The following is a 13624-nucleotide window of genomic DNA, read 5'->3' as shown; positions in this document are numbered from 1 at the left end:
CAGCTGGCCTCACACTCACTTACCTGGGGGAGAAAAACAGAAACAACAGTTTGCAGAGGACATGGTTCACAGAGTACAACAGTTTGTATGAGTAGAGCTTACAGATAATATTTTGACCTAGCACCAACTTGTCACTCAAAACTACAGAAAAAATTCCCCATGTTCCCTGGAGGGCTCCGTACAAAACACCTGGAAATATTTGATAAAAAAAAAAAAAAACGGATACGCCTTTTATCTGGCTTAGCTATACTCAAAATGATTTGTTTCATCTTGAGTCAGTAAAAAGGCCAGTTTATACCAATAGATTGATTAAGTTACATACACTGGGGGGAAAAAATTCCTCTCAGAATTTTTAAAGGCTTTATAATCCAAGTAATTTTGATGTTTGTTGTCAGTTCTTCCTTTAGTTTTCTAATTTTAGATGTAAATCCTTATCTGACTGAAATCTTCCTCAAGCATTGTCACTTTTTCTGGTGACATTACAACAGAAATAAATCAACTCACGAGAGTGCTGTTGATTGCTCACAGATTTGTCCTTCAATTGTGTGTTTTTTTGTTTTGTTTTGTTTTTCCAGTTGGGAGCTGCTAAAGATCCTTGAATTGTTCCTGCTTTCTTTTCAGGGTAATCTAATAAGAAATGCATCCTGACCTGGAAATGCAGACTTCTTTCTTTATCTTGCTTTCACAGATGATACTTTTACTGAAGACAAACTCAGAACTGGCTGGCTGTCTCTGCCATGTCCAAAGCAGGCTAAGTTCAAACACAAGGCCACCAGACAAATGCTGGACCTTGTGTCAAATAGTGCATTTTTATAATACAGTTTGTAAATTCTTGAAACCTTTTTTTTTCTATTTGTGAATGCTACAAAGGGGCATTTTAGGTGCTTTCATTTAGACTTCTTCTTTAGAGCACTTTAGATTGATTAAGACCAGTTTGTAAATCACAAAGCTGGTTTTAAACATCTTCATGAATGTGGGTAAAGTGCTTACCGATAGTCAACTAACATCAGAAATAATGGACAATCTGGAGAGCGTACTCTTTTGGTGCCAAGTCTGTTCTCTATTCTTATAAAAGGAGAATATTCACGTATATATTGGCATTATAATGACCGCTAGATGTTTCATTGTAATGTCCACCAGTCAATGAAACTGCGTAATGTCACATCAGTTTCATCCAGTTTCAAACCCGACTTGTCAGTCAAGTTTGATCCTTTTTATGAACTGAACATTTCTTTGACAGGCAGGATGTTTGAATCTAGAGTTGAGTCTATCCAAAACCACAGACACATTCCTTTCTGTGTTTCGGTTTCTGTCTCTGGTATTCTTGATTGTTTGCCAGGTATCCGCTTTTTTATGCACCGATGACTCTTTTTTCAAAGCTGATATAATAATGGAGATGCCTCTCATTCTTTATCAAACGCTAAACCAAGAAGAATGAATTATTTTTACTCTGTAGTCTCCGACTCCAATCCAAAAAAATTCACTAAAAATACCACAATGGAAAGATATTAACCTGAACTCCAAAGTAATAATCTTTCCTGAAGCTTTTGAGCTATTCTAGAACTTCATCTGAGTGTTATGAACTAAGAGGATTTAAACCTATCTGGACATTTTTTTCCCACTACCACTTCAAAAACATTTACTTAACGATTGTGATAAATTTAACTGAAAGTAATTAAAAAGAACAGGCAATCAGGATCTAGTGACGGTTCGATGTCTACCTCCTCAGTACCGTCTGACTCTGAAGTGGACAATTTCCTTGCAGAGATAATGAAACCCCACTTCCTCTTTCTTTACATTTAAGTTGACTCATTAAAAATTAACTTTGATGTTTGAAGGGTGATTCACAAAGTCTTACCGTTCAAAAGGAAAACCCTTTGAAACCGAGCGATGATTTGTGGTTGTCTGTTGCCATGCCGATAAACAACATCCTTTGAGTGAGTAACAAAGACTAGGATGGGGGTGGGGGGGTGGTGGTCTTTGTGTGGAGGCAGGAAGGTGTAACCTGTTGTAAATAAGAAAGAGAAGAGTTCCTATCCACAGTTTATAGATCATGTGGGAGGTATGAGCCTTCACAGATGTGCTTAGTTTGCAGCGTGTCACGCTTTGACTTGTTGCTGTGCTGCTAACGCTGCCCGCCTTGGAGACCGCCATATGGAGCTGCTGCTCATGTCGAGACTTGTCCAGGAGCTCTCGCCTGACTGCACCGCTTACTGGGGCAAGCAGGGAGTTGATTAGAGGGTGGTCACCACAACCCTACTTAAACCTGGAATAGCATCAACTATGGAAAAAGACAGACATGATTAATAATAAAAATCACAGCAAATCACAAAAACAAACAAAAAAATCCTTAGAAGATGGAGAAGACCAAGATCCCAAACAGCAACTGGAGAAGTTACGCAAAATCAAGGTCTCGATGGCCATCAGTAAGGAAGGCTTTTGAAGTATCCATCGATCCATCATCCGAATATGATGCTGGTGCCTATATCCAGCGGTTATTGGGAAATAACCTGTCAGCATGGACAGGTCAGGCAACACAGAGACTGACGGGACAAACAACCGCACACACACATGCACGCACCCAAACCTAATGAGAGTTTAGAAATACCAACTAACTAAACAGTCATGTGTCTCCGTGGTTCAACACACTTGAATCCAACAGCTGAATCACCTCCTCGGTGCAGTCAGGTTCTCCAGAGTCCTGCTAACAACCTCATTATTTGACTCAGGTGTATTGAAGTTGAGACGCATCTAAAAGTTGCAGGAGACCGGCCCTCGAGGCCTGGAGTTGCCCACCCCTGGTCTAATTCAATGTCAGTCAAAGATAGGCTGTGTGTCTTTTTATACAGTGTGTGTATTTATCTGTGCTAGCTGCACATACTGTAAATCTTAATTTTACTAGCCTGCCATGAAAAATTTATAAATTGCATTGCGCTACACAATGAAGGACTTGGTTCAGACTTTCTATAGAAGTCTTTGTCACTTGGCCCGCGTCCTTGGTAGTGAGATCCTGACCCCGGTTGGAGTAGGATTATTTGAGTATGTGTGTGTATGTAATACTACCACTGTGCGCACACTGTATGTCGTCTGTCCACTCAAGCTCTTCCACCCATCGGCCCGGATTCCAGCGGACCTCCCTGCTCGGGAGCTTGAGGGGGTGTTGAGGTTGGAGAGCAGGCTTTGAAGGAGGCTCCAGTGACTCATTACCCAACAATCCACCCAGTCGTCATGTCCTCTACACCCTCCAAACATCTTCCCAGCTCCACCTCAGTCCCCTTGCTTCTTGTCCTTTGGCTCGGGTAGCTGACACACACGCACACGCACACACACACACGCGCGCGCCTACGTTCACAGTTGGTTGACAGAAGAAAAGAGGCTCTGTTTTTGGAAGCTCCATCTATGTGTGCACATTCATGTGTGCTGTCATGAACTAGGCATGTCGGCGTCATGTGAAATAAATTTCATTTGACTCTGCTGAGTTTCATTCCCTCGTTTTCTTTCGGGGGATTTCAGGAAGGCCGCACCAACATCTCACACAAGATAAATCCCAACCCTGAACTTCCTGCAAAGAGCAAAGGAGACAAGCCGCAATGGCACAGAGGCAGATTGTACGCTGGGCTCTCGTTTAATGTCGTTTCAAATTAGTCTGAAGATGGACGAAAAGCCTGCAGCCTTTTTCTGATGTATTAAATGTGAAACGTAAAACAGAGGATAGAAGGAAGCATGTCATTGAACCTGTCCAGAGAAGGGTACAATGTTATGTTGTTGTTGTAATTCAGACCTCAACTAAATGGATTTATTTAAAAATAATAATAATAATAATAATAACTTTCAACTTTCAGTCATATTCAACTTAGACTACTTTGTCAGACTGAAACTGAAATTGAAAATAGCAAGTTAGCAACCTAGTGGCTTAAATCAGGGATAAAACATCATTTTATTAAGCCCACAGTTCTGCATTAAAATGTTTTCTTCATTGGTCTTGTAATATTTTAATCTTAAATATAGCCTTAAGATCAAACTTGTCAGAAACAAAGGCTTGAACACATCAGTCTATAATTAATTTATGTAGTGTGCTTCACTTACTGAGCTGAATATATTAATATAAATATAAATATATTAATATTCTAATTTACTGAACATGACTACATCTTTCTGGATTATTTCTAAACATTCTGATATCTAGCTGATACGTTTGTTTTTCTGAAGTGTGTTTTAAGTAAGATTTCAAACTTGATTTATGCTGACCTCCTGTGAATCCGCCGCCTTCGTGGCAGAAGGTTGTTCCTGTGCTCATTATCAGGGCCGGGTGTGAACACAGAGGAGCTTTGTGAGCGGCACAGCTATTTGGGAAAGACCCTTGAGACATGAAGAACAAGTCTTCCTCGTTTTTCATCCTTAAGCTTTCCTGTTTCCTCCTGCTGCAGGGGAATTTATTTGAAACAGAAACTAACAGCTTATGTCGCCATAAATTCTTAAACTATAACTCAGCTGTATATATTGTGGGTCTTTAGCTTTAGTCTTTGTTTTGTGCTATTTGCTTTGTACAGAAGGTCTGGGCTCTCGGCTATTGAAAAACGATTGCTTCCTGGAGGCTCGGACTCTGTTGAAGTTTGAAACTTCACTCAGTCGCTAACATTTGTCTTTGATGTGATGTATGCACCAGTTTGATGCCATGAAGCTTACAGGAAATTGTCTGTGCTGTAAACATCCCTCACTGACTGAAAAGAGAGAAGAAGCCAATCAAGGCGGCTGTTAAAGTTAATTCTATACTTTAAAGGTACACGAAATGAACGTCTTCGTTCGCTTCCTCCTCTGCCACTGCTAAATCTTCAAGCAGACTACAAAACAGAGCAGAAAACTAATGTCATCATTCATAACTTCTTCTTTATGTCGACTGGCCCGGTAGAAAGTCAATCCAAGTGAATGGGAGAAAACCCAGACTGAGCTGTGAAGCCAGATTTGAATCAAACACAGCTGCATAGGAAGGCGATCAATGGCCAGGTTAGGACTTTACCAGAATGAATCCTTAGTAAGGTGATGAGGAACCAGGAGAGCTCTTGGGGAAAACATTTGAAAGACATAAAACTATACTCAGGTCCTAGATTGAACCACTGACTTGAATGAAAGAACATAAAAATATAAAACTGGGAGTTTTATATTTGATCGGTTTCCTGTCGTTCAATCCTTCCGTTCTCTCCACCCTTTAAAGATCAACCTACGCAGAGTGAAGAAGCTATCCAACCTCATAGACCCAACAGGCAGTGATTAAATACTCTACTCTCATCTCTATTACCAAGTGAGCCCTGTGAGTTCTTCTGAGACTGATGGAGACATTTGTTGTTTCAATAATGTGCTGTGGAAGTGATCATAGAGTCGGTTACCAGGCGGTGAGACAGAACAGCGGATGTGGGAATGCTGGAATGCGTTGTGTGAAAAGCTGCTCTCTTATGGAGGGACTGTCCCACTTCCTACACTCCGTCTTGTTTTCCCATCAAACCGAGAATTACTTTCACAGACATTTGGAGCTGATGTGGTCTAAAACATACATTTACCCAAAGGTTTAACCTGAGAACTGAGACATTTTGGAAAGATTATGACATGTGATAGAACGTTCCTGATGTTTTCATTCATTTTTAGTGTATTTAATAATTTATATTATAATTTTTCTCAAGGTCTGAGCATGCAGAGGAAAGGATCACTGGCAATTCCTCTTTCTCCCAGGGCATCCAGAGCTGAAGGTATTTTCTTATGTTGTATTTTGTACATATTCTGTATTCTCTGCACATCTCATCCCATAACTTTCCTCTATAGGATTTGTGGCTTTGGGCTGGGTATGGCCGGGAAAGAAGGTGGATTTTCATTGTGTTGAACCATTTTTGTGTTGTTAGGCCATACTTTTTGAATCTTTGCACCATATGAATAACTAATAATGACCAGTTTTGAGTTTTCTATCATGGACTATCAGATTTATTTTCAGCTGTCTGTTAAAAGAAGAGCAAGCCCACAGCATCACAGGTCATCCACTGCTCCAAGTTGGTATGAATTCCAACATATTCATTGTTGTCTGTTCTAAGACAGCAGACGTCTGCGCAACCACGAGGAAATGGGAAGTCATGTATCTCTAATTAAAAGTACCCGGACACTATGATCAATTGTTTGCCTTAAATAATAAACACAAATTCAATGTTGAACTTTTTGAAATTTTTCAGGAAAACGTATTGCTGCTATTGGAATGATTTTTTTTATTATTATTATTATTATTACTAACATTTTGTATGTTATTTTTACGTTTCAAGGTCCTTTGTACACATTTTTAACAGCACATCTTTGAATGTATTTCGTAGGCTACAAGCGACATTACTGAACGGATTCACTCTTATTCTTTGTAAATAAAAATTGTTTGAACAACTTATTTATAATCTGTTATCTTAATTTAAAAGAAATGTTAACCTAATTTCCATTTGGGATTGAAGTGTTTTGTAATTGGATTGAATTGATGATAATTTAATGGCCTTTTTCAGTAAAAAGCAGCATGTGGACTAAACTAGCTGTCAGTGTTAACTTCAGGAAGATATTTCTCTTCAGCAAAGGCCAATTTTATGACTGGAACCCATTTGACTGATTGCTGATGAAGGGTGCAGGACCCCTGATGATGATCTGATAACTCCTGGGAAGCTGCTTTCCCAGCTGTTGCACCGGACGATTCCTCAATCCATTTTTCTCTTCTTAGCAAACTCATCCACTTCTCCCGGTTAATCATTTTACTCTCTGTGCTGGAATGTTTCCATCCCTTAATGCGCCCATTTATCTTTTCTCTTCCATCAGCCTGACCTCATGCAATATCTGCTCTGAACTCATTTCCTCTCACTCTGATAACGGCTCTGCACCCAGGGTCATCATTACAGGTTATTACAGCCATTTGTTTCACCTGCAGGGTTTTGTCAGGCCAAGTTGATCAGGTTGCTTGCCTCATTAGTTGGATTGGAAATTTGATTCTCCGTACAATAACTCGCAATCTGCCGGTGTTAAGTTTCACTGGCATTTTGGGGTTCATATAACACTAATCGTGGCCCCGCAGTGATTTGAATCGAACTTATCTGCAGGCTTTGCATCAGACCAGACGGGGTCTGGTGTGGTCATTTCTTCTCACACCCACTCAGACAGGTGCTTGTAACTCAACCTCCCCTCTGGAGCCGAGGCTGTGATCTCAGAGCAGATCCAGACCTGAACTCCAGCTGCTGCAGTCTGCCTCTGTGAGCCACAACGCTCTGTGAACATGCTGAAGGATGACTTCATCTAAATGAAACCACAGACTCAAGTCTGGCTAAAGATTTCTGTGTCTGTATGTGATGTGTGCAGAGTACTCACAAACTATTGAAACGTATTTTCAGTTCCAAAGAAACATAATGGGGGATTTTGGTAAAAACTAAACTTTTAATACCCCGTTAAATCAGAATTACACTGTTTTTGCTCTTGTTATTTTTCTTTCTCATTGAAAGTAGTCTTTCCTGGATCCCTGCATTATTTGCTCTATCAAGGGAAACACAGAAGTCTTGAGCCAGAAGTACTTTAATACAGGAGAAAAACAATAGGTCACAGAGTTGAAGGCAGCATGGGTTCACTGAACATAACCCATAATTAGAAGTTAAAATTATCCTGTAACAATTATGTATGCTAACTAAAAAATAGAAAGCTGCGTTGTGTTGTGAAAAATCTAAGTTTTCAGTTTTGTTTTTTCTTGAGATGCATCTTTTAAACAAAGGCTTACATAGCTCAGCAAGACAATGCCAACCTGCATGTTCTGAATGTTTTCCTGCACCATCACTCTATGGTTAAAGCGTTTACCAGCTAAAAATGCTAACTCAAAACAAAAGGAAGGACAAAACAAATCCGACGGCGAATAGCTTTAATCTGGCATCTTCGGCGTCGCTATCCACTTTTCAGCCTTCGAAATGTACAATAAAAACAATCGGAAACATTCTCTCAAAGTCCAATTCAAAAAGCTGAATTTTGTTATGGACTTACTGAGGCCATAACGTTGATCACTGACACTGATCTCTGCTGACTTCCTGCTTCCCGAGGCCACAGAACAGCACGAGGAGCTCGTTCGTCCGCGGCCCTCCACCCCCTACGCCGCTTAGACATTCCTGTCAGCGTCTCCTATCCATGGCTGAGGCTTCGGTCCTGACAGCTGGCTCCGAGGCAACATGACCCCCACTCACCAGGGCGACCCCCGGGCAGTATTTTGTACACACTATATGTCTGCTGCTTGTGTAACGCACTGATCTCTATCAGATATACACATGGCTTAGATAAAAGTAGGTGTTAAACTGAAAAGAGTTTACTTTTAAAGTGGTGTGAACTGATTCAGTGTAAAGAAAACCCATCGCTTTATTTTAGTCATACGGGATATACTAAGGAACGTCATACAGGGTGCAGAGAAATTAAGTTTATTGAATCAGATTAGACATTTTTAGAGGAAATCAGTCGAACATACTTAAAATATAGTTTGTCATTTGTAGTACAGTTTGTTATGATCAATTTTTGGCAATGTTTTGTTATTTTTTCTGTAAGTTAGGATACAATCAAGATAACCTTCCAGAAACAAGCTCACATGCCTCTGGTGACATCATCGTAAAGACATGATGTCGTAGTCTGTTTAGTTTGTAAATTTGTGTTTTACTTGGGTCGCTCTTTACTTTATTTCTTCAAAGTTGTTTGCTAATTTCGTGCATTTATGCAGGGAAGCATTTGAACTGTATGTGAGAACACTGCGTAGATCTCAGATAGCTTTGGTGTCAATAAAATGTACGGAAAAATCCTGTCCAAATGAAGCCAATTAAGTCAAATGAAGGCTCAAACAAGCCTGACTCATCAGACACTATGTTTACAAAAGTCACCTGATTAACTTGATTCTTGCAGCTCTTTTGATGCTAATTGTACAAAATTAGCAGTTTGTCTCCTTTCGAAAATTACATTTTTAAAATTTTTTTTAGCTTTTGTTACTTTCAGTGTTCATTTGCTCACAACCCCCCCATCCCCCCCCACACACAGTATTTTCATTGGAATTTATTTTCTCACCGTTGTCAGCTGCTGCTGAGAAAACACTTTGAAAATTTTGATGTCATAGTTGCGCATGTGACGCGACATTCAGGCTCCGGTGTTGCTGAAATTCCTGGGGTTTGCCCCAATGATTGCGAATGAATGGACGCACAGAGATAACGATGAGCGCACGAGGAATTTTCTCCTTGTGATTCCGCAGTGAGGAGAAAACAAACATGGTTGTCATGCCCACAGACAAATGTGACTGCTCTTTTGTGGTTACGATGAACGGAGAATATTTGTTCATTTTATCCCCAATGAGTGCTGGTTTCATGGGCAGCATGGCTCAGCACCCAGGGTGCCGTTTTGTCTAGGGGATGACCACAAGCATTTTGGGAAGAAAAAAAGTTAGCTTTCTTTAAAACACAGACTGTTATTTTGAAAATCTTATTTTCTAAAAACAAAATATATATGTTTCTATGTTTTTTTTAAAAAAAAAAAAACACAAACCTGAAATCTAATCTCTTTCTGCCTCATGAACACAATGTTGTGATTAAACATGTAAAGACTAAAAAATGTTTACACAGACATGTAAGCTGTATCACATAACATTAATACTGAATCATATTTTCAATTAGATGGGAAAAAAAAGCTTGCTTTGAACTTTATTTTGCTTGTCTAAAGCAAAAAAAAAAAAGGCAGTTAAATCAATTATATATTTTTCATTAACCAATGGTTATAATGACAGAATAACCTATTCTGTTTCATAGTATATGATTAAAAGTTAGTGTGTTTTGCGGAAAAGTATCTATGTTCGAAGTGAGGCCACAGGCAGTACTCAACCAGGGAACCATTCATGCTATTCACAATTTCCAGAAATTTCCAACAGTGATACCCATTTCTTAAATTAAGAAATGGGAATCACTGTTGTGTAGAAAGTTTGAGTTTTGGCCCAAATCAAGAAGTCAAGAAGTTTGGTTTCCTCTGAAAAGCTGGTGAGCCAGACCCAGCTGCAGTGTTGGGTCTGGCAACCCAACCCTACAGCTATGACCCGAGGAGGGTGCGTCCAACTCAGGTAAATTCTCAGGCGTTTGCTCACCTGAGTCATGCCTCGCACTCGGCATACTTACAGAAACGTATTCGAGTAAACCAAGCCCATGAATAGCACCTCTCTTAGATAACTCATTCCTGAGGATTGACAAAGTGGTGCATTAACGTCGGCCTTTTCAGCTTGTTGTAACGTCTGAAGCTCTCTTATGTCACTGGGCTGTTAACACGACCCTCATCCTGAAGAGGCTGTTTGTAATTAGAGCATCCGCTGAGGCCTTGCTTTACATCCTCCTCTGTTTGGGTTTAGAAGGCTTCTATTTACACAAGGCCTTAGTGTTGTGTCCTATTGGCGTCAGATTAAACTCTGACTGGAAGAGCGAGTTAGGAAACAGCTCAGTTCAAAAGCGACTCAAAGATTAGAGGCTTTTACACTGTAAGGAAAGGGCTTACGGGAAACAGAAAGAAGCCATCATCATCATCATCATCATCACGCAGAAATGAGTCATGATGCACACCTGGAAAAACTTGTGAGGGAAGTGAGTTAGTGTGAAGACTTTGTCAAGATCTGGATGAGCTCTAAATTGGAGCTGTTTCTGAGAGAAAATGCTTTTTAAAGGCTTTAAAAGACAAGAATTTTGTAGATTTTACAGCCTGAGCTGCTGATTTTACAATCCGCTAACAGGCTATTAGAGCTTTTCATGTTGTTTCTTACAGGAGGGAAGGTTGGCGAACTGTAAATATGTTTATTATATTTGACAATTTACATTTCATGTGTTCATATGAGAATTGTTCATTTTCACTCCATTAAAACAGAAATTAATCCCTGAACTACAACAGTTACCAAAGTTTTATGAAAAACTAAGAAAAACCTTCTGAAGACCTTGACAAATATTAATATGGACTGTTTTTAAAAACAGTCCAAAGTGCATGGGTACTTGGAGGCAAAGCATGAAGAATAGATTACCATTTTAAAACTCTTGTGTATATATATATATATATATATATATATATATATATATATATATATATATATATATATATATATATATATGTATATATACTCAATTTTATTATTTATAACCAAACCAATTTGATTTTAGGTGTTAAATTATCAAAATTGTCATAATATAAAATCTCAACTCTTACATAATTTCTTAGTTTCTGAAGATGTTACCTTGCACTTAAATCAGTTCATTATTGGTTATAGTAGTGTGTGTGTGTGTGTGTGTGTGTGTGTGTTTGTGTGTGTGTGCGTGTGTGTGTGTGTGTGTGTGTGTTTGTTGACTCTGATGAAACATCACTGATTAAGTGATTAAGTGATGCAGAAGGGCAGGTTTGATCCCAACAGCTTTGGGATCAAAACTTCCCAAAGCTGCTGAATCGCTCTTGTGCTTTAACAACAGTGATTAAAAAAAAAAAAAAAGCTAAAAAACTCAAAGACCAATTCACTGGAAATAAAACAATAAAACAGGCTAAAACCAAAAATCCGTGACGAAAGATTCAAAGGATGACTCTACTATTTGGATCAAGCAATACCAATAGAGGCTTTTCAAAAGGATAGAGGATATATACTGCTGCTGACTGGTGGATCATGCTGACTGAGTCCCAGTCAGATGCTAACATGCTAATATCTGAAAACAATGTCTCTTTTAGCAAAAATGTTTTCTCTGTCACATACAAAAAGAATGAGCTTTGCTAATGCTGCCTTTTTTATTTTCCTAAATCCAAAAACCACCTTTATGTATAGCATCACGTCTAAAAATAGGGAATAAATATGGTCTAAAAATCAACTTTCTTTTCCATTTAAAAGTAAGTTTTGGACGAACCGTGTTATATAATAAATCCTGGGGAATAAACCGACCTGCATACATAATGACAGAGACTTCCCATTCAAAAGAAATTCAAAATGCAGCTTTTTATTTTTATTATTGTTTAAATCTTTGGTTTCATCTTGGAGAAGAAGGTTCTGATTTATGCCAGCCTGTCCTAATTGTCTAAAATCCATCAAAGTAACATGTAACAAGTAAACGTGAGAAGAAAATGACCGTTTATGTTTTATTTGATAGTTTTCTCAATTTTTCAAAAGCATAAAGGCCAACCACTCCTTTAAGAGCCGCGTCAATGTGCAATATACACCTCGCTCAGGATTAATGAGTTACTTCTGTCAGGGAGAAGATAAGAAGAGATACTGAGTGGGAGTGCTGTTGAAATTATCCGGATGATGAAAGAACTTGAAACATGTTTCTTCCAGCCGTCGCCACCCTGCCTCTTCTTATCAGCGCGGCGTCTTCTGTTTGCTATAACTGGCCCTTGAATGACACATTCTCTCCTGCTCTCGCCTTCTTAAAGGGAAAAAAATAAAATAAAATCCCAGAAGACTGTCCGAAGATGTCAGACCTTCCATTCCACATTGTGAACGTTGCGCTGCTGTAATGACAAACCATGACCGAATGCCAGGACAGAAGCCTGAAACCAGAGAAGGAGATCTTGTGTGAGTTTCTCTGAATAGTGGCAAGAAAACCTTACAGTGTGTAATATGGAGAGATGTAGAGTAGATTGGAATAACTGTTTCCGATATGTTTTAGAGTCAAATGTTCAGAACCAGAAGGATTTATTTAACAACAACCCTCATGGTGGGTCAACTAAGAGCTCTGGTGATGTAGAGGGGTGAAAACCTTGTCAATAGTAAATTAAAACAATAAGTAAGAAAATAGGCACCCCAACATAATTTTTATTTTTGTATCTTTAATTTCTCATTGTACTAAGTTCTTTAGTGTCATTTTAGTTAGTCCTATGCAATTCCGCACACAACCGCTAGGGGCGCTGCCGCGTTGGTGGCATAGACAAGATTGAGCACACAAGAAGAATAAATCTTCCGGTTGAATGTGAAGGAAGCTCAACGTGTGTGTCTCGTCTTTCTCATACCACAGGTCAGTAAAAATGCGTTTTATACACATTAATTTCTTGGAAGAATTGAAAGGTTTTTAAATCGAATCTCAACTAATGAGTCGCGAAGTTCGCTTTGTAATTGTTATTGTGTACAAAAACGAGACTTGTTCATTAAGGTTAATGGGAGCTAATGCTAGCGGGCCTCTACACGTGTGTGAGCTAGCTGAGGAGCTAGCTGATGGACAGCGGAGTTCATTTGAACTTGTATTTTGCACTTTTTCAGAGAGTTCTCACTCAAAGGACATTGTTCTGGTTTCTTTATTTTATAAAGGTGATGTTTTTCATGGGTTTGTTGAAAAACCAGATAAACTATATCCTCGTGTGAAACCGAGTACCGAGGCATAGTATTAAAAGAGCATTACGCCTTTTTTCAGTTTGATATTGAGAAAATAGTTGTGTATGCAAGATGTAAAATATTATTCTACTGAAACAATGGACATTGTTAAAAACTAAAGTGCTTAAATGTTAAAATATATTTTATTTTGATAGTTAAATACAAAAGGTCTCAGAAAAGAGGACAAGGTCTTGAATTTAAAGCACTAACTACAAAATTAATATGGTTTAGAGAAGTGAAAGTTAT

This window comes from Poecilia mexicana, unplaced genomic scaffold (genome assembly GCF_051168715.1).
Source record: "Poecilia mexicana isolate PSO_F unplaced genomic scaffold, ASM5116871v1 scaffold_6, whole genome shotgun sequence".
NCBI lineage: Eukaryota > Metazoa > Chordata > Actinopteri > Cyprinodontiformes > Poeciliidae > Poecilia > Poecilia mexicana.
This window is presented reverse-complemented; position numbering follows the sequence as displayed.